The 20,694-nt window shown below is 40.8% G+C and overlaps 1 long non-coding RNA gene across 3 annotated transcripts in view; it reads left to right on the top strand.

The window, feature by feature from the left end:
- LOC111227440 overlaps positions 1 to 20,694 on the top strand; it is an 87,699-nt gene that overhangs the window by 18,576 nt on the left and 48,429 nt on the right. For 2 of the 3 annotated variants that reach the window (XR_002665338.1, XR_002665342.1), the window contains exon 2: positions 19,146 to 19,446. This is a non-coding gene — a long non-coding RNA (uncharacterized LOC111227440). Of the gene's footprint in view, positions 1 to 15,771; positions 15,838 to 19,145; positions 19,447 to 20,694 lie in introns of those variants that run through there. The other variant, XR_002665341.1, reaches the window with a different exon arrangement.

Here is a 20,694-nt window from a genome sequence, read left to right as displayed (position 1 = left end):
GACCCATTTCAGTCAAAACCTTCTTCTTACCTGCGTCCCAGCTCTCAGCTTCCTCCCTCACCCACCCTCACCCTTTCAGTTTGTCTTTGTGAAAACTTTCTCTCCTCCTGTCTCTCTCGATATTGATCCTCCCTCTCCGTCCATCCATTTCTCTCTCACCCCTCCTCTCTCCCGCTATTGATCCCTCCTTCTCTCCCTCCCTCCCTCCCTCTCTCTCCCTCTCTCTCGGCTTGCTGCTATCTGGCACGGCCTTTGTCTTCTTATCGAGGTTTCAGGGTTTATTCTGGCTGCTGTTATTGACAGGCCTCTCGCTCCACAGCCAACTAATGCATCCCTAATCCCACCTTTGTTACTCTGGAATGTTCTGTCTCTCTCACATGTATACACACACACTCACATATAAAACACACACATCCATACATAGGTTATGCCACCGCAGGTGTGTGTGTAAGGTTTAAAAAAAAAGGGGGGGGGCCACGAGTATGTTGGTCCCAGCTTTCTATTTGTTGGGAAAGCCATCTATCAATCAAAAAAGGGGTGCTGTCTGTGTTTTTGTATATATATATATATATATGTGTGTGTGTGTGTGTGCGCGCAATTGTGCACGTCGGTCTTGAGTGACAGGTCGAATCGTGGCTGAGGACGTTTGATAAGCTTGTATTGTCGGTCGGTGGTACCCCCCCCCCTCCACAGACACACACACACACACTCCCCAGCTCCCTCCACACCTCCACCTCGATAAGAAATACATTCGACTAGAGCTGATAACGGTGTCAGGAGCAGCAAAGCCCCACTCTAAAGAGACACACACTCTCTTTCACATACACACACACACACACACACACACACACACACACACACACACACACACACAAACACACACACACATTACGCCACGGGAGAGGTGTCTTTCTTCAAACACCTTGGCTGTAAATGATACTCTCAACAAACAGGGACGACAACACCGCTCAGGAAAAAAAGATTCAGATATCGTGTGTGTGTGTGTGTGTGTGTGTGTGTGTGTGTGTGTGTGTGTGTGTGTGTGTGAGACAGAGGGTGTGTTTATAAGGAGAATGATGTGTGATATGGCTGGAGGATATGCTCAGCTTATTGAATAAGGTCTTACTGATAGCACCACTATGTGTGTGTGAGTGTGTGTGTGTTTGTGTGTGTTGTGAACAGCAGAGAAAGAATACAGTAATAGGCTTAGAGCAGCTGAGGCAGAGTATCAGACTTAACAAACAACACGCTGCTCTCAAAGACTGACTGACAGCTGTCTGTGTTTGTGTGTGTGTGTGTGTGTGTGTGTGTGTGTGTGTGTGTGTGTGTGTGTGTGTGTGTGTGTGTGTGTGTGTGTGTGTGTGAGAGCATACATCACACAAGTGATGTATGTGTGAGCATACATGTGTACATGAACGTTGCTTCAGATTCAGGTCCATGTGTGGGTGTACATCTTTGTCCCAACACACAACAGGTATTACAATGAGATCCAGATCTTCCCAAACACTGTCACTGATATTTGAAACGTCCCTCACTAAAAGTTAAAAACGTCATCACCCCAAAAGAGAGAGGCCATAACCGGGCATGTTTAAAACTGCAGCCTGAAAGTGTTTTAATCAAGTGTGGAGCTGTTAACCGTAGACTCGTCATCACAGAGTACAGGAATGTCATCGCTGTGAGTAGAAATTTCATCACTCTGGTGAGAAACATCATCACCCCGTTTAGAAAGGTCATCACTGTAAGCAGAGGCATCATCACCGGGACAGAAATGCCACCGCCATGACTGGAAACAACATCGGCAATGCCAAAAAACTTCAGCCTATTACTTGAGATCCGACGTCTGCTTTCACAAATTTATTGTTCGAGCCATTTTTTAGTTTAAGATGTACTGCAGCAATTAGTTGATTGATCAATTAGTCAATGGAAGATTAATAATTTCATGCAAAAATCTGACAGTTCCAGGTTCTCAGAAGTGAGGTTTGGCTGCTTTTCTTCATCTTACAGTCTAGTAAATTCAATTGTTTCTGGGGTTTTTTTTCACTGTTGGTTGAACAAAACAAGACATTTGATGATGTGGATATTGGAGGATATTGTGATGGCCTCTTTTCACTACTTTATAAATGATTAATTGAGAAAATAATTGGCAGATTGACTGGTAATGCTAAATGATTGTTAGTTGCAGTCCTAAAAGCAATATTGGTTTACTGTTGATTGGACCGAGTTGGTTTGATGTCTCATGTTACCTGATGGTCAGTTTGATTGTTCATGTCAAGTATCCCACCACTTTTACAGCTTCCATACTTTTGATTACATGAAGTTTGGTGAGCTCAGTGAGTTCTGTACCTGCTTTCAACCTGAGAAAAGATCACAGTAACTCAGAGCACCTGTGTGAGCTATAAAACTTGACTGAGGGTTATAGTGTATAACCATCTTGATGATAATGACTTCTCATTTCTGTCCAGGCTATGACGCTACAGTGAGTCACTTGGGTCTATGAAGAAACTTCTATAATTAATTTTAGCTGGATTCAATAAAGACTGTTACTCATGAACTAAATATACTGCAGTGGCTTTTTGGTTTAACTATGACATGAAAATCAAACTTTTGGTTTTTGTTATTAAAAAATAGTTTTTATTTCGTTCTTTTATTTGGTTAAACACAATAAAATCTAGGAGCAACATTGTAATTATATATTGTTTTAATTCCAGATTGTATCATATGCAGTGAGATGTATGGTTCAATTTAAAAAGATCTCTAAGTAAATTGCTAAGAGTTTTACAAATTACCAATATGGTAAAAATGGTTTTGTTCTGGCATTTGATTAGTTGTCTAACATTGTGACAAATACATCAGTGAGTGTCAAAATATTACAAAATAAAGGCACATCATCGCTCATATAAAGTCCGCTTCAAATTTTCACATTGACATAATGGTAAACTGTCGCAGGACGAGAAGAACGTGAACATCAGATAAAATTCTTTCGATGAATTAAGTTTAAGAAATCTGAGATTTAACAAAATGTACTTGATAGAATTGAAACTTGTTAAAAGTCGATGGTAAACAGTGAACATAAAAGATAAGATAAATAAGATATCACTTATAAAAATGTAATTGTGTTGAGAAAAACAACAAGGTTGACGACATCAATATGTGGGATATTCACTTCAGAAAAATAAAAAGAGGGAGAGAGAATGTGGGGGGTGGGACAGGTTGGACACACACAACATTTGCACAGGTCGTCCATTACTGCAGATAGAGAACAGTGACCTGTGAAGAGATTTCAGGAATAGGGCCGGAGCACGAGGCAAGGGGAGGACCGAAGGAGATAAAGGAGGAAAGAGAGAGACAGCGAAAAAGATAAAGAAAGAGTGAAATTACCAGAGGGCAGGAGAAAAGAGGGTTATTGTGCATGTGCATTAACAGGGTGTATGATGAAGTTAGTTTTTTTGTGTTGTGTGCAGTGACTAGGGGCTAAGGAGTCAGGAAGAGAGAGGGAGGAGGGGGGGGAAATCAATGGCAAATTACACACGCTCGGCTGGCCCATTGTACAGTATGGCTGCTATATTCAAAAGAAGGCACTTCCAAGATGATGCAGCCAAATGGTGGATGGACTCCAAGATCATTTTTATTGATTTTGAGGAGCTGTCAATAGAAGAGAAGGAAGGAGGAGGAGGAGGTGGGAGTGAGTGTGTGTGTTGAGGTTGGGATGTGTGTCACAGGGTCAATACAATACCACAGAACCATGGCTTTTTTTTTTTTTGTCCCTGTCCACACATTAACAACACACCCTGTCCCCGCTGCTTTTCATTTACATTAGTGCCTGGATGGGCGAGCGAAGGACACAGACACAGAGAGAAGGAGAGAGAGAGAGAGGGAGAATTTTCCATTAAAGGATTGGTCTGGCAGTAGATGTTGGCATTGTTTGGGTTCGGGAACCCAGAAATATTTGGTATTGGGGCTGATGATGTGAACATCAGTGGAGTCATCTAGTTTTCCACATCAGAGCTAATAGGTGTAAAGCTGTTATGAAGATTGGATTTTTCGTCTGCGTGTTTGAGACGGAGAAGGAGAGAGAGAGAAAGAAAGAACAGAATGATTTTTAACTACTTTGAAATTATTGAAGTTTCCAGCCCAAAAAGAGTACAGCTGTGTTGAAGACTGAAACTCTTCAATTGGCCAAAAAGAAACGCCAAAGTCGTCCAAAAGCTATTTCACTGTTTGTGGAACCTCATTAACTGGATATGATTAGAGTCCGAATAAACAGATTCAGGCAAATGAGACGTTCAGTGTCCACACACATATGATACCAAATAGAGATAAATTAGAAAATTAAAAACATGGACAATATCCATAATTCTAGATGGGTTTTATAGTATAATTAGAAAATGTAAACATGGTGCATTTCACAGTGAATGTAAAGAATAATCTGTAATGTCTACAGTCCTTTACTGTTTCATATTTAAATACTGTATGATCATGACAGGTTTCAGTGGTAAAAAAAAAAAAATCTAGCAACTGGTTGGTACACTGGCTGACAGAATAATGAGCTTGTGTGTGTGTGTGTGTGTGTGTGTGTGTGTGTGTGTGTGTGTGTGTGTGTGTAAATGTGTTTATTCTATTAGATGGTGTGTGTATCACAGAGCGACGTGGCAGCACTAAATGCAGCAGATGTTAACCGTAGGAGGCTAAAACATGACAGCTTGGAGCCTTTTGGTGGAGGGCAAACACACACACACAGACACACACACACACACACACACACACACTTTCACACTCATACATGTTGATAATCAGTGGAATGCACGCATGGAATAATACAAGCAAACACAGAAGTATGAACATATTGTGGAGTCATAACACCGTGTGTATTCACTGGTGAATCACGTACTGCATACACACTCATTTACACAGACATGTTACTACCTGTTTCATATACTAAAGAGCGTGCTAGTATCAGTGGTTGAAGAAATTGCATTTGCATATGTAACAGTAACAGAAAAATACTCCTTTTTAAGTAAAAGCCCTTTACACTCAAGATTACCGAAGTATTAACTGCAAGATACATGTAAGTATCAAAGTGTAAGAGCTCGGCCCCTGTCAGAGTGATTAAATATTGATGTATTAACCTAACAGTGTAAAGTAACTGCTCGTGATGGTGGAGCCCACATTATACTTCCTCCTTTGCGTACCTGTAAGAATTTGCGTGTCATAAATTTGAGCTTCACACAGCCAGAAATTTAGGATGATGTGGCCTAAATGCACCGACAGTACTCAATGAGTTTCCAGACACACAGTGTAGTGATAACAACATGCATGCCTGTGTGTGTGTGTGTGTGTGTGTGTGTGTGTGTGTGTGCGTGCGTGCGTGCGTGCGTGCGTGCGTGCGTGCGTGCGTGCGTGCGTGCGTGCGTGTGTGTGCCTTTGATTGCAAATATGTTTTTAAAGTTATAATGTGGAAAGTATTATAGTCAGTAGACTAGGTTTTTCTAAACCTCCAGTTCCTAATCAAAGGTTGTGGACGTTTTAAACAAATTTACAAAAGGTTTGCGAAATCAAACGGATCAAATAGTGCAAAAATTCAATGTTTTTTTCACAGCAGACATTTTTGATTTATCATAGTAGGAAAAACACAGGTGTTACTCATGACATTAACAATGGCCCTGCTCTATTTAAGTCTCACATTAAGCCATGGCAGTGTGACAGTGGGCCAGCATTCACAATACCAGCAGCTAAATGGAATTCAGCCGTCATTCATTTTATTATTTCCACCTGTGATTTCTCTCCCGTGACATGTCAAAGTGTCCCCTGTGGGAAAGGCCTTTTAAATGAGCACTTGTAACTAAACAGAATCTTATTGCTGTTTCACACTAAAGATAATGACTTCAAATTTCGGGTTCATCAGCCTCCTCTTCTATCTTTCACGTGTGCTTTCCGGCAGGTGGAGGCCTGTAACGGAGGGTGGGACTAACATCTGCAGTGATCTGCAGTAGCAGAAGTGAAAGCAAAGCCTGCAATGTCATTACTTATCACTATCTATATCCCAACTTTTCTATCTCGAGCAACCAATTAAAACTTTTTTGCGATGTTTAGATATTTATTTGAAGAATTTCTGGCATTTACTTGGTTTTAATGCACAAATTCCAAATGCACATATAAAGCAGTGGTTATTCAGTCTCTACCTCTCTCTTCTCACTGACAGTGCTACACCAATGGTACCTCTTACATATATATGTAATGCAGCCATGACATTATGCTTGGAATGAATACTCTGAGGCCTCAGACATGTCAACACTTTCTTTACCTTTCACGCACACACACACACACACACACACACACAGAGTTAGGCAAACAGCCTTGATTTATTTTCTCGTGGATCTCGACGTGTTTCTGCGTCCTTTATGAGCTGGTTGTGAAATTCAACAGGGACTGTTTAAATAGGATGGAAACAGGAGTGTGTGTGTGTGCAGGGAGTGTTAAGTCACGACTTGCTCTGACCACAGTGTTTGAGGCTGTCCTGAAACACACACACACACACACACACACACACACACACACACACACACACACATTATCAGTGAGGTGCTAGGTTTGTCAGCTGCAGATAAACACTGCACGTTTATGACTCCTTCACTTTACGGCTTGTTGACTCTCTGATTCTGACTGTTCTACTTTCTATAGCCCTGCCGGAGACACTGTGGGATGAAATAACTGTGTGTGTGTGAGTGTGTGTGAGTGAGTGTGTGTGAGTGAGTGAGTGCATGTAGTTAGGTGTTGCAAAAAAAACAACTATTTCCACTTGACACAGAAACTGTGTTGGAATTTGGGGTTTTACAGAAGTATATTGAGCCATAAAGGAAAAATTTGTCTTTTTTTTTTAGCAGCTTGGTCTCAGTGTCCGTCATAGAGTTATATACATATATATGGTTCACTAAAACATTATACCTTTCATTCTTCAGACAGAAAATTGGTTCGGTTGGATCCATTTTTTTTTTTCCAGTGGGATCAAGGAAATATGAGCCTCAGACAGTCTGAATGAAGGTGAATTTTAGATGTTATTTTCCCATTGGCCCATCATGACTGCAGGTCCTGTATCAGACTGGAAATATACCCTTTGACCTTCATTATATGATAAAACAGAAGTAAAAAGATGAATATTGAGAGATAGAAAAATACATATATTTTCAATTTTCCCTGGAATATCTGTATATCTGCATAATATCTATGTCTGTGCAGTCAGCAAAGTCTCCTGGTGAAATCTTGGAGGAATTTCTCTCCCTGTTTAACTTGTTTCGTAACCAGCTGCTAAATAGACAAGAAAAAAGGTGGAACAGAGCAAACCTCAAATATTTACGTGTATGTAAGGAGTGGTAGTTTCTCAAGCTGAAGTCTTGCAGTAAATATGACACCACACTGTGACAGTAAATAGACGGCTACCACAGACAGAAGACTGGTGGTAAAGGTGAACTGTGTCTCCAGATTATGTTTTCATTTTGCCTTTTGTTTTGTTGTCTGCTGTTTTTTTATTTTCTTCCTACAGATTTCTGCTGTTTTTCTTGTGTGCAAATTAAAGCTGCAATTATAAGTCAATTCATGAATTAGTTGATTGACAGAAAATTAATTGGCAACTATTTTGGTGATTGATTAATGTTTTAAGCCTTTTTTTTTTTTAAGGAAAAATGCCAAATATTTGATGGTTGCAGCTTTTGAAGTGTAAGAATCTGCTGCTTTTTATTGTCTGAACATTATAGTGAATTGAAAATATTTGGATTATGGACTGTTAGTCAGACAAGAACAAGACATTTGACATCCTTTTGTGCTCAAGGAAATTGTGACTGGCGTTTTTCACGGTTGTATGTTTTACACACCAAACCATTACAGGATTCATTGATAAAATAATCAGAAGATTAACCATTTATGAAAAAGAACATTAGTTGCAGCCCTTGTGCAGATTACTACTTCCACTCAGGAATATGATGTGAAGATTAGAGCAGAAAGGTTACTGTGATGGTGAAAGTAAAATGACATAAGAGGAGAGGAAATGTAATGAACATTGTCCCAAAATGAAATAATCCTGATCTCAATCAGCATCAGAGCATGGTCCTTAAAACTGAATCTTCTTTGTTCTCCTTTGTCAGCCCTTGTATGTAGTATGTACCTGTGTGTGTGTGTGTGTGTGTGTATGCAAAAGCCAGGGGAATGTCCTGGTATGTTACCAAAGCAGGGCCATTCCCTTGCTAACCATCCAAGTCCATCACAGAGGTCTGATCCTGCCATGATGATCTGCAGACCTGGATAAATATCAAACTCTTCTCTTCTCTTCTCTTCTCTTCTCTTCTCTTCTCTTCTCTTCTCTTCTCTTCTCTTCTCTCCTCTCCTCTTCTCTCCTCTCCTCTCCTCTCCTCTCCTCTCCTCTCCTCAGTCCTAATCAGGCGCCAGGCTCAGTCACTTTGTCAGAAGACAAGCCAACATACTCTCAATGTGGACCATTGCTATCTGTGTGTGTTTCTGCCAAGCTTAAATCTTCCTGCTTCTCCTGTTGCCTCTGTGCCTCTTTACCCTGGTGACCATGGCTTATATTCTCCCCCACACACATACAAACTCGTAAACATGAACATGGATGTGTGTTGGGTCTGACAGCCTCAGACACTTGTATTTAAAAGTATTTTTCAGGCTTTTTCATCCAGTGTTGCACTTTACTCAGATTCCCATTCCGACTGGACGTAATGTTCAATTAAAGGGTACAGCAGAGGATGAAACATGATCCAGGAAATGCAGTTTGAGCTGTGCATCTATGATTTTCAAGGCCTATTAGACACCAAGAAGACTGCACAGTGGTTTATAACGCTGTGAGACATGACTATGATGATGAGATTTTGCGGTTCTGCAAAGTTTATCACAGCCACGGTTTGATGCGCTGTCGCAGTGATTGCAAGACATACGCGCTACACTGTATGCCTGCATCGATTGGCCTGTGCAGTGACGCTGCATGGTGTTGTGGCAAAAGTTGAGTCACGTTAAACTTTTTTGCCTGATGACGCTTTGCATAGCAACACGGCAAGCTCATTTAAAAGAACAAGGAGGCCTTTTCTTGAATCAGTGCTTATAGTAGCAGCAGCGCCATCTTGAAGAGAAAGCTAATGCTTGTACTTTTAGAGAACACAAAGCTCAGACATATTTCTCTTGAGGTTGAGGTAACACAGGAACTTACCTTGGTGAGGTCATTGTGCAGAACACACAGGGCGGCATTCAACAAAAAATAGTAATGAAAACATTTAGATAATAATAAAACATTAAAATACACAAAATACCCTTTATGCAACATGTCAGCTAAAAACAAAATGTACCTTAAAGGGCCAAAGGTTTACAGTTCAGGCACTGAATGAGTTTCAAGTCTCGCAGGTTTACCACTGAAGAGCCAAATACAAACTTGGACTTTGGTTTAGGGTTAAGATCACGATCAGATTTCCATTACAAATAAGGTGTTAACCTTCAGTCTCACAGACACTTTGGTATGTCTATCATCATGAATACAAGTTCAGAACTTTTGTTAGCATAGTGTATTTAAGTGTAGTGAAGAGCTCAATTTTCTAGAGATATTCAGCGCGTCAGACTGAATAACAGAGCAAAATGATGGAAAACATATCTGAAGGAATTGGTGCAGCCATAAAAATTGGCATCTGAGGTTTGAAATTTTATTTCATACACCCATGATAGTTTCTGTTAAGCTTTTAAACAAATATATGATACAGACTCTGAATGCAATAAAAAACTTTTTCTAACTTTGAAGCTACTTAAGAGGAAATGCAAGGACAACACATGAGTTCAAATGTGTAACAGCGAGGGATAAATAGTCAAGAAATAAACGTCACCAGTCAGTGCCCTCACATGTATAGTAATACAAACATGTGTGTATGTTTCTGTGTGTGTGTGTGTGTGTGTGTGTGTGTGTGCAGGCGTGTGTGAAGGTATCATCCCAGCTCGGTAGCAGCTAGCTAGCAGCTAAATGACTCTCCACACTTCATTAGCGGCGACGAGGTGAGCTGCTCATCTCCTCATTGTTAGCAAGCGCTAAGCTGCAGTAATCCCAAACAAAGGGCCGGGGCCTCGCAGCAGCCTGCGCGGATTAGACTAGCTTTCTAGAAACATCCGAGAGAGATTCATTCTCATTCAAATTGGCCTGTAAACAAAACCAGCGGTGGCCGGGAGAGAGATGAGAGTATGATGGAGGGAGTGTGGAGCATCTTATATGTATACATGTGTAATATAGCTGCAGTTTTGTGTATGTGCATCTAGTGTGTGTGTGTGTGTGTTGAGGCCTGTGTATATTACTGAGTACAGGGCAGATGCTTCAGAATCAAAAGAGTGTGTAGATAGAGTGTTTGAATTTTTAGCCTTCGGTATATTTAACATTATGAAAGAGCACATTTTCTCACATACTTGTGGTATGTAGCCATGTGCACAGTTTTATTTTATCTGTTCAGGCTTTGAGATATCTGTCTCTGAGACTTCTGGTACCGCCCCAGTACAATGGAGTTCAATGGACTTTCAGTTTTGGTGCTCAAACTTGTCTAATGTACAGGTGCTTCTGACAAAGATGTTTTTACCAGTTTTTTTGTGTAGTAATTGTCTTAGCTGTTTGAGATTCGTCTCCTGTTCTAGTATACAGATGTTGTCATCACTTATTGTGAGTCTGATGCCTAGCAAAGATCCATGACTGAAATTTTTGCAATTCTAATAAACTGTGCTGGTGTGCAGGAATTCAACCTTTTCTTTAACAAAATTACCTTTTGAAATTTCAGCAGCAACATATCACTGCCCCACTTAGTCTGGACAGTCTGGCTTTTCAGTAAAAAGTATTTCGCCCACTGATTTCAGTCATGCCTCCCTTTAGAAGCCAAAAAAATATTCATGATTTATTTCCAGAACACATTCTGCTTTTTAAAAAATTTTGCTTTTCCGAATGAATTAGATTCAAACACCTTTTTTCACAGCAGGAAATTTCACCCATCGTAGCAGGAGCAGCTAAAAACATTAACGATGGCTCAGTTTCGCCTCAATACAATGCAGCAATTAATAGTGATATTACTTACACCTGTGTTGGATGGGAGAAAGTGGCTGTTGTGTAAAAGGTCAAGTGGACTCAGGCTTCACTCGACATTTTCGCTGTGGCCATTAGGGGTGTAAGAACATATTGATACACTAAAATATCGCGATATTTCATGATGTGATACTATATCGATATTTTGAAGCACTTCATCGATATTTTATCAATAGTTTACATGGTGACAGTGGTTTTGTGAATGCGGTTTTGTGTTGTATTTAAGACTCCTACCGCTAGTTGGCAGCAGGCATTCAACCATTTGACTCCCCCCCCTCCTTACACTCCTCTCACTAGACGAAGAGATCTCGCGATCATACAGGCCTCGGTCGCAGACAGAGCAGATTAAAAATATTGCGTTCCACAAGTTAACGTTTATGCAGATTGAACAGGTGTATTGATAAAGTTTTGGCTTTTTACTTGCGACTTGTTTCACGTCACTGCTCTGCCTTGACGTCCGAGTTCGGCCCCTCGGTTTGGAAACCACTGATTTAGAGTAACCAGGACATTGTCTGGAAAATGATGCTGATTTTTTTCAAATATAGTTTATCAAGCTTTGAGCATGGATGAAATGTAATGTGCCTCCTTTGTACTGGGGTGGAGACACAGACATACAACTTGAAACCTGGGCAAATAAATGACAAAATGCACTTTTTTTGAAAATATATCCTTACCTGCACAAGCTTTTGAGGTTGCTGTTTTTCGTTCATTGTGAAGCAAATGTCAGTCCGTCCAAACGTTTGGTTCTTCAGCTGCTGTGACGGATGGCTCTACACCAGATTCACTTGTCTTTTCAGCGTGGCGGACGCAGCCGCTGTAGCAGCCGCTGTAGCAGGCTCTGCAGCGCGCTTCCAATAGTCACTCAAATGACGAGAGTCATCCTTTCAGTCCGTCCACTAATCTGACTTGATCATTAACAATCAGTCAGCTTAAAGTCGCCTGATCTGAGGATCTGATGTTTGGATTCGATTTTTATTTTTTGCTTCATTTTGCTTTAAAATGCCACCAGCTGCTCTGGCACATTAGCCCTCAGTCACATTTTCTGATGCTCATCAATCTTTTAAGTAATCGGTTGTTATTAGTTTTGATCATTATTAGCTGTCATTCAAAAAAACTGAGTATGTTATTACATAAAGCATCATTTTAATATGATGTCAGCTGAATATTTAGATGATCTGATGATCAGGCTTCAGTATTTTCATCAAATATTTGTGATCAGTCCAAAGATGATGATTATGTGTATGTCAGTCATGTAGTTGGTCAAGTAATCTGACGTGTGTATTAGTAAACACCAGTCAAAGATAATGCTTTGGTTGTCATGAAGTCAGCCTTAAATGGCACAAGTTACCCTGAAATAGAGTTTTTATATGTTATAAAAACTATACAAAACTACTACATCTACTAAAATGACATTTCATCATCATCTGATTCCATAGAGGTGACTGCATTCACTCATCCACCCTGCCTCATTTCACATTTAATGTTAAATGAGGCGTTTTCCCTAAATGTTTGAATCTGTGATTCATTACACATTCGTTACACATTGAAATTACACTTAAATCAGTGTTTTTGGTTTTATTTCCACAGATATCTCTCCATGTTAGTTCAGAGTGGTGTTTGTGTTTGTGATGGAAGGTACCATCGTATTTTTGGATGAAATGTGCCTGTTGCATATAGCTGGTTATTGTAAGTCAGTAGCTCCCACACACCTGGAGATGATTGTTAAAAGAAAATGCAACAGACGCATCTAAAAAATAAAAATGATCAACTACAGAGATCTTTATGTGTTTTCAGTATCACTATCTGATGCTGCTATATATGGAGTGACTGTTTTTACAGTCCACGTGTCTCTCTGTTTGTTTTTTGACCAAACCTGGTACCAGATTGTCACAATTATCCACTTTCATGTCAATGAAGATCATGGTTTTGTTGAGGGTGATGATAATGACACTCAGCCTGATGAAATTAAGTAGCAGGGTAGTTACATTTATTACATTATTCTTATGTCATAATTAAATATTTATCTGTTTAAGGCTGTTTGACAAACTAAACATGATCAAGATGAACAAACAGCAGTTTGGAAACAAGATTAGGAGTCATGTTAGCAGCTCTGTGAGGCTGTACATAGGCACAGCTAAAATGCTAACATCAGCATGCTAACATCTGACCTTTAGCAGGCATAATATTTACCATGTTCACCATCTCAGAATACGTCCACATTAAGCTCGCAAAGCATCTTTTCTCTCCGTTTTAAACCTCCTTTCAAACTATAACTGTGTTTTTCTCCCCTGAATCTGAGCTTTTCCAGAACGGCCTTCAGAGTTTGTAAATCTGAAAACGCCAGCATTGTGTTTCAGTGTGCTCGGGATAAACTGAGCTTTTGATGATAGAGATGATAAAGTAAGTCAGCCCTGTGAGGGTCCGGGGCTGTGTAGCAGTAAAGTTAGGACAACCTTTAGTCGCCTCTAATTTCAGTGTGATCCCTCATTTTAAATGTCAATACAGCTGGATGCACAACAGAGCTGTTGTCATTAACTTGTATTTAGGTTGATTTGTGTCAGACGATGTTATGATAATGAAATAAGGATTGTACCACCACAGTGCAGCAGCTTTGGGATGACTGCTGGTTAACATGTAGTGTTTATGGGCTAACTAATAACGGTTTCATATTTGTTCAGTTGGCTGACAACAGAAATATATGTGAATGAAAACAACTATATCGTGAACTCGACTGCATCACTTGACCACAGAGAGCAGGAGGACACTGAGTGGACTGTCATGCAGTAGAGTAACCAGCTGTGAGGTGGGATTGTGTGGCTGCAAAGTTAAGAAGATCACTTCCTGTTGTCTCTAACTTTTTTTTAATCACACATTTTAAATGATGAGATGGCCGATTATACGGCATAGTTGCTGAAAATGAATCTGTATTCATGTTGATTTTCTCCGACACTGTCCCGGCCTTGAAATAATGACCTGGTCAGCTGTCTGTCCCTCTCCTTATAAGATGTTGGTTGTTGTGCTGTTTTGCTGTTTGTTGAGAGAAAAGCAACAACCAGAAATGCTAATGTGGATGCAAATCATTTAGTATTCATCCTCCGGGAACCATGAATATCTGTACAAAGTTGTGGACCGAGCACCAGACCATGCGCTGTCATCTCTACAGAGCCACACTGCCATCATGGGTGAAAAATAATACGTTTAGAGTCAAATCTTTTTCTATATTGCCTGAACTTATTTTTCTTCAACACTAAAATCCATCATAGAACTCCGGGCTGGTTAAACACAGTCTACTGTTAACATGAACCATAAGCATGGTGGCTTACAAGAGGCAGGAAACTTTCGGTACCTGCTCTGTTTAAAGTGTTGATGTTGCATTCTTTTGTTAATGAGATGCCATTGAAGAGTGTTGTTGTGTAAATATCTGACAGCTGGGTCTGCGCGTCTTTCTTCCTGCCTGCCTCCTGAACAAACAGCCGCAGGACTGACCAACCACCTCCCCTCTGATGGTGGAGGTGGTGGTGGTGGTCAGCATTTTAGTATCTTTTTAAAGCTCTAATCCTCAACTTTACTGTGTCTGACCATGTCCACACTGCAGCAGATAGATTTGAAAATGCTGTTTACATATGGAAATTTTATGTCCACACTAGCACTTTCAAGTCTTTATTGAAAAGTTCGTCCACGCTGAAACTTGTAAAGCAACATCAAAGCTGTGCGTTACATCATCTGGTGGAGTGGGACAGTCACAGGCTGGATTCACTGCGGAGTCTGAGGATGGGGAAACCTTAGCCTTGTCACCTACTGTTCTATACAGGGATTTGATTGTAGTTTATGAATGCAGGCTCCTCACCCAGATTAACAGCGCAGTCATTCCTGTACTGCTGCACTAAAAAAAAAAAAAAAATCACCCAATAATGTAAATAAACAGCTGTGTGATCGTCAAGGTTTTGGTCAGAAAGTCAGCCTCCAGATTCTCACCTTGCCTGTGCAGGTGTAGGTGACTATTTGTCCTGTCTACAATGAAAATACGAAACCATCTTTGCACATTTAAAACATTCTGAGGAGTTTTTACAAAGGGCTCTGTTATTGATGAGAAAAATACTGGCTTTGTTTTTAAATGTATTTGGCTTAGGCGATGCAATATTTCATCAAGGTTTAAAACTGCTTCTTTCATGAACAGATAGCAGCATGCATTACTACTGGTGTTTAATACAAGCAAAGTGCAGAAAATGTTTGTAACACAGAACATTCAGGAATGTTTTCAGGGAATATTAGTATCAAATCAATGTTGTTAATGTTATGGTATTTAAATTGTTGCCATTGTTGACATGCTACTTTATTTCTATTGATGTTGTCGTGACCAATAGACAAGTAGATCTTGTAACTTTTCATTTTGTACAGTAAAACTTTTTTTTTTTTTTTTTTTTAAGTTGCCTGCTTTTGAAGATTTGTTTTGCATCAGATAAAGACATTATAATTCACCAGTGTGCTGCTACAACGGCATTACAGCAACCAGAGATAAGGAGAAGCAAAACAAACGGTGCTCCAAAACATTTTCATTTGCCAAATCTAGATACTGAACATCTGCCAATATCTTACCTGCAGATCAACATGGAATGTCCCTCAGGAAAACAAATACTGCCAGACCTTAAAAATGAAACATATAAGGACAGGAGGGATGGGTGAGACTGAGGAAACGTGGCCTGAGAAGCAGACTTGAACTCACTGCGTTGAACATTAAGGTGTGTTGTGATGTCATCCTGCCACCGCATGAGCCTTAAAACAGCCATTAGACAATATTGCTATTTCTGGGTAAAGGCAAGTAAAGCAGTCTTAATAAATGAATATATTTGTGTGTGTGTGTGTGTGTGCGCGTGCGTGTGTGTGCATTTGACATGATTGACAGTTGACTGGCCATGTCTCCTTCAACAGGGCCCCCCCTTTTCACTGATTACTGTGTCAGTGTGCCTGATTCACACACACCCTCACACCCTCTCACACACACACACACACACTCTCTCACTCACTTTCATTTGCACACACAATGCTATGCAGATACACAAAGGGTGAAAAAGGCCCACTGTGGATCTCCCATCAGGCCGAGCTGCGAGAAAACACACAAAACATACGCAGCAAATGTGTCCACTCTCATGCATATGGAAATGCTAACATGTGTGTGTAATATAAATGTGTGTGTGTGTGTGTGTGTGTGGAAGTTTGCTGTGTGTGTCTGTGTGTGTGTGTGTATGTGTGTGTGTGTGTGTGTGTGTGTGTGTGTGTGTGTGTGTGTGTGTGTGTGTGTGTGTGTGTGTCAATGGGCAGCTTCAATGTAAAATGCATTAGCATTCAATGATGATGCTGGTCTTTCTAAAGGCTCTCATGGTTCCACTGGACTCCCTCTCTCTCTCTCCCTCCTTCCCTCTCCCTCCCTCCCCACATTTTTTCAACATGCTATCATCACATTCTCCGTCCTCTGTGGATGGGTTTATAATTAAAAGTGCTCCAGCGCTCTAATATGAGTGGTATGACTGTGGTTTAGACTATATGGCACAGATTGATCAGATACCGAGCCAAAGTCATATTTCTTTGCTGCTAAGCCTATTCACACTGAGAGCACTGATCCTCTCTCTCTGCCTGTCTCTCTGTCATCCTCCCCCTCGCTCTCTGCTTCTGTGTTTGTCTCTGACTCTTTAAATCTTCCTCAAGCGCTTATCTTCTGCTGCTTTTTCTTTTTCCCCCTTCCCCCCCCCCGAGTAGTGCTCCTACATGGTCATAGCTGTGTTTCTGCACTGCACGTCCAGATTTCACCTGTCGACAGCTCTGTGTCTTTGTAAATGTAGTTCCCTTATAAGCTCAATGATTGTGTATGGTGTGAATTATCTGTTGTTTCTGTAGGTGGCACTCTTTTGGTTTTCCATCATGTTGCTGCAGAGAAACGCTGCTGCTGTGATGAGTAATTTGCAGCAAATTTAAATCATTTCACAAACTGGTGGAAATTCAGAAAAATAGTCGTGTGTTTATGAAAATAATGTAGATTATTTGTTTTAAAAATCTGTTTATACTGTATTTATATTGAATTTCATCTTTGCAAGGACACGAAGAGAAAATTATTTAGTTCAAACAAATGTGAAAGAACTTCTGCTCTTGAATTTTTACAAGAGGTGGTGCTTGTAGCAAACTCCCACATCACATCACCTCTGCACTCTGACAAAGCGTTGTGGAGACGATGATGCTAAAACCAAAACTATACATTTTCTGTCACATTATTTCCATGTTGTGTCAACTTTTACACATATGATGTGATTTTTTATTTTATTTTATTAATTTTTTGCATCTGAAGAACTTCGTGTAGTTGTTTTTCTTGTCAGTGTGTGTGGACATTTTTTTTTTTCATGTGAACTGATGTTGTTGACAATCCTGCCAAATATCTGTGACTGATTTTTCCTTTGTGCTTCATGTGTGATGTAGGCTGTTGTAAGATGTGGGGCTTTGTTCTTAATCCAGTGTGTGTAATATGTGTGTGTTGATGTGCTGCACATACATGTGTTTGGTATGAGGCTGAGGGATAATGGGTACAGGAGGAAACTGATTCTGCGTGTGTGCAGCTCTGTGAACTACCAGACGAGTTGAAATGGGATTCTTTGCTCTCTTTCCCCTCATCTTTCCTCTCCTCCATTACCCCCCCTTTATCCCCTTTTCTCTCCTCTTTGCCCTTTTCTCCTTCCCTGCATTCATTCCTCTCTCCTTCTCACCCATCATCGCCCTCATCTAATGCCCCCTATCTTCTACTGATGCACACCCTCTCCAGCCATCACCCACACACACACACACACCCCTGTGATAGACAGGATGTCCTCACCTTGTAACGATCACTGACATCCAATATGTTTGGCTTGGGATCATCCCCTGTGTGTCCATTGTGCTTTCTGTTAAACGCTTTATTGATTAGCCATGAGTTAATTACAAATTACATCAACCGTGGGCAGACTAAGGTGGCTGCTACATGGTTGCAGGGTCCATCCTGGAGGAGCTAATACATACACACCTGCAGGCGTGCATCTCAACCTTAGCAGGTTACATCAGTCTACCCCCCCACCCCCCACCCCACCCCACCCCCTCTATTAACATCCATGCATTTATGACATTTTACAGTGACTTATCAACGCTTTAGGGCCATGCAATATTTTCTGGGCGATTGTGGTGAAAAGGGTAGAATTAGAAACAGGAGGTTTGTGCAAGACACCAAGGATATGCCCTGAATACTTAATTTTATCAAGCACAACTTGACTCACCCTATGCAAAATTATGAGACTGTGCCAAATCCACAGCAGACCTTTGGAGGCTAATGTATTCTGAATTTAAGCTCCATTGTAAAAACCCATAACACGCCTGCACCTGACCTGCTCTGTTGCAGCCCCCCCACCCCAAAAAAAGAAAAAAAAGAAAAGAAAAACAACCTCTCACCTCTGACTTGTGCACAAGTTATGAAAAGTAATTACTTGTGTAATAATAATAATAATAATAATAATAATAATAATCAATACAACTTTTAACAGAAGCACTTTTTGAGCCTTCCTTTTCATACCGTGTCAGTTTCTCTTTGACATTGCCATGTACTTTGTGCAAAAGGAAAAAGGAGCGAAAAAAAAATCTTTATCAAATCCCCATTCTGAGGCTTTCAATAAGGCAGGCCATTACCTCACTGGCGCTTTTGTTCGGCCTATACAAGAGAGAACAAAATGGTTATTCAGGAGGACGCTTTAGATTTTTATTGTGGGCTCGCTATTCACAAAGAGCACCGTTATTGTATTAAAAAGAACCATCTGTGGCAGAAACAATGGCTTCAAATTATCTGTGAATACCCAGTGAACAAAATATAAAGCTTTTTCCTGCTCATTATGTGGGCTAAGCTAGGGGGTGGAAGATAGGAGAGGAGAGGCATAGACTTTGCTATAACTGACTTTTGTTGTTCTTGCTTGCATTCTTCTCCTTTTTAAATCGGCCCCCTTTTCACATTGTGTGTCGCCATAAACGGCTTTTCTTGTTGCAGGGCGAGCGGAGAGAAGACAGCGGAGCTCCAGACAGACAGCGGGACAACCGCGGAGCTGCACGGCGGCCAAAGCGCGCCGGCTGCCGGATCGAAACCGCGCGGACTACCGAGGGGGGGGGAGAACGACATGCGGAGGTTTGCCGTTTGGGGCTGTTTCACGGCCGGCGCACGGAGCTCTTCCCCCGGACAGGCTGAGACTGCTTCACCGGTACGGAAGCGAGGAGGAGGATGTGGAGGAGGTTGAACGAAACGGCGTCTTGTTTTATTTCAACACGAGAGGAAGACAACTCCCAAACTGGCAGTAAGTTGGAGTGCGGTGGAGAGAACCCTGTGTGTTTGTGTGTTTGTGTGTGGTGTGTGTCAATGGGCAGCTTCAATGTAAAATGCATATAGTGCCATTATGATGATGCTGGTCTTTTCTAAAGGCTCTCATGGTTCCACTGGACTCCCCTCTCTTCTCTCTCCCTCCTTCCCTCTCCTCCCTCCCCACATTTTTTCAAACGTGCTATCATCACATTCTCCGTCCTCTGTGGATGGGTTTATAATTAAAAGTGCTCCAGCGCTCTAATATGAGTGGTATGACTGTGGTTTAGACTATATGGCACAGATTGATCAGATACCGAGCCAAAGTCATATTTCTTTGCTGCTAAGCCTATTCACACTGAGAGCACTGATCCTCTCTCTCTGCCTGTCTCTCTGTCATCCTCCCCTCGCTCTCTGCTTCTGTGTTTGTCTCTGACTCTTTAAATCTTCCTCAAGCGCTTATCTTCTGCTGCTTTTTCTTTTCCCTTCCCCCCCCCCGAGTAGTGCTCCTACATGGTCATAGCTGTGTTTCTGCACTGCACGTCCAGATTTCACCTGTCGACAGCTCTGTGTCTTTGTAAATGTAGTTCCCTTATAAGCTCAAATGATTTGTATGGTGTGAATTATCTGGTTGTTTTCTGTAGGTGGCACTGTGTGTGTGTGTGTGTGTGTGTGTGTGTGTGTGTGTGTGTGTGTGTGTGTGTGTGTAAAACATGCAGTGTTGTGGAATGACAGCGCATGGCATCGAGCTTGACTGACTGCCTGAGTTGTTGCTGGCCGGTTTGGTTTTCGACTCAACATACACAAGCATCGTTTGTTCTATTTATTACCATCACATCTGACATTACCTTTCTTACTATCAATTAATGCAATTTAATTATTTTCCTCTTCCAGTAGGCTACATTTTTAATTTTTAAGAAAAGCGTTCATTTATAATATTTCAATCACACATCAAATAGAACACCCTGAATTATTTCTACTTACACTGATGCGCTTTTATTACAACAAATATGTGTATTAGACTCCAGCGAATGTCATGATTTTATGATTTTAATTACACTCTCAGTTTTTATTTTACTAATCTTACTCTATATTTTAATTCATCATGGCCTAATATATCGAACGACATATTGTCAGTTTTACAGCCTGGTAGCCGTCTGAGCTTTATGCTATGATCTCATTTATTTTAGTTTACCATTGCACTAAAACAAATAAATATTGTCCAAATTTTGGGGGAAAAAATGTA

This window comes from Seriola dumerili, unplaced genomic scaffold (genome assembly GCF_002260705.1).
Source record: "Seriola dumerili isolate Sdu_G_001 unplaced genomic scaffold, Sdu_1.0 BDQW01000002.1, whole genome shotgun sequence".
In the NCBI taxonomy this organism is placed as follows: domain Eukaryota; kingdom Metazoa; phylum Chordata; class Actinopteri; order Carangiformes; family Carangidae; genus Seriola; species Seriola dumerili.
Note: the sequence above shows the minus strand (reverse complement) of the source record. Positions and strands in the feature narration are given on the sequence as shown.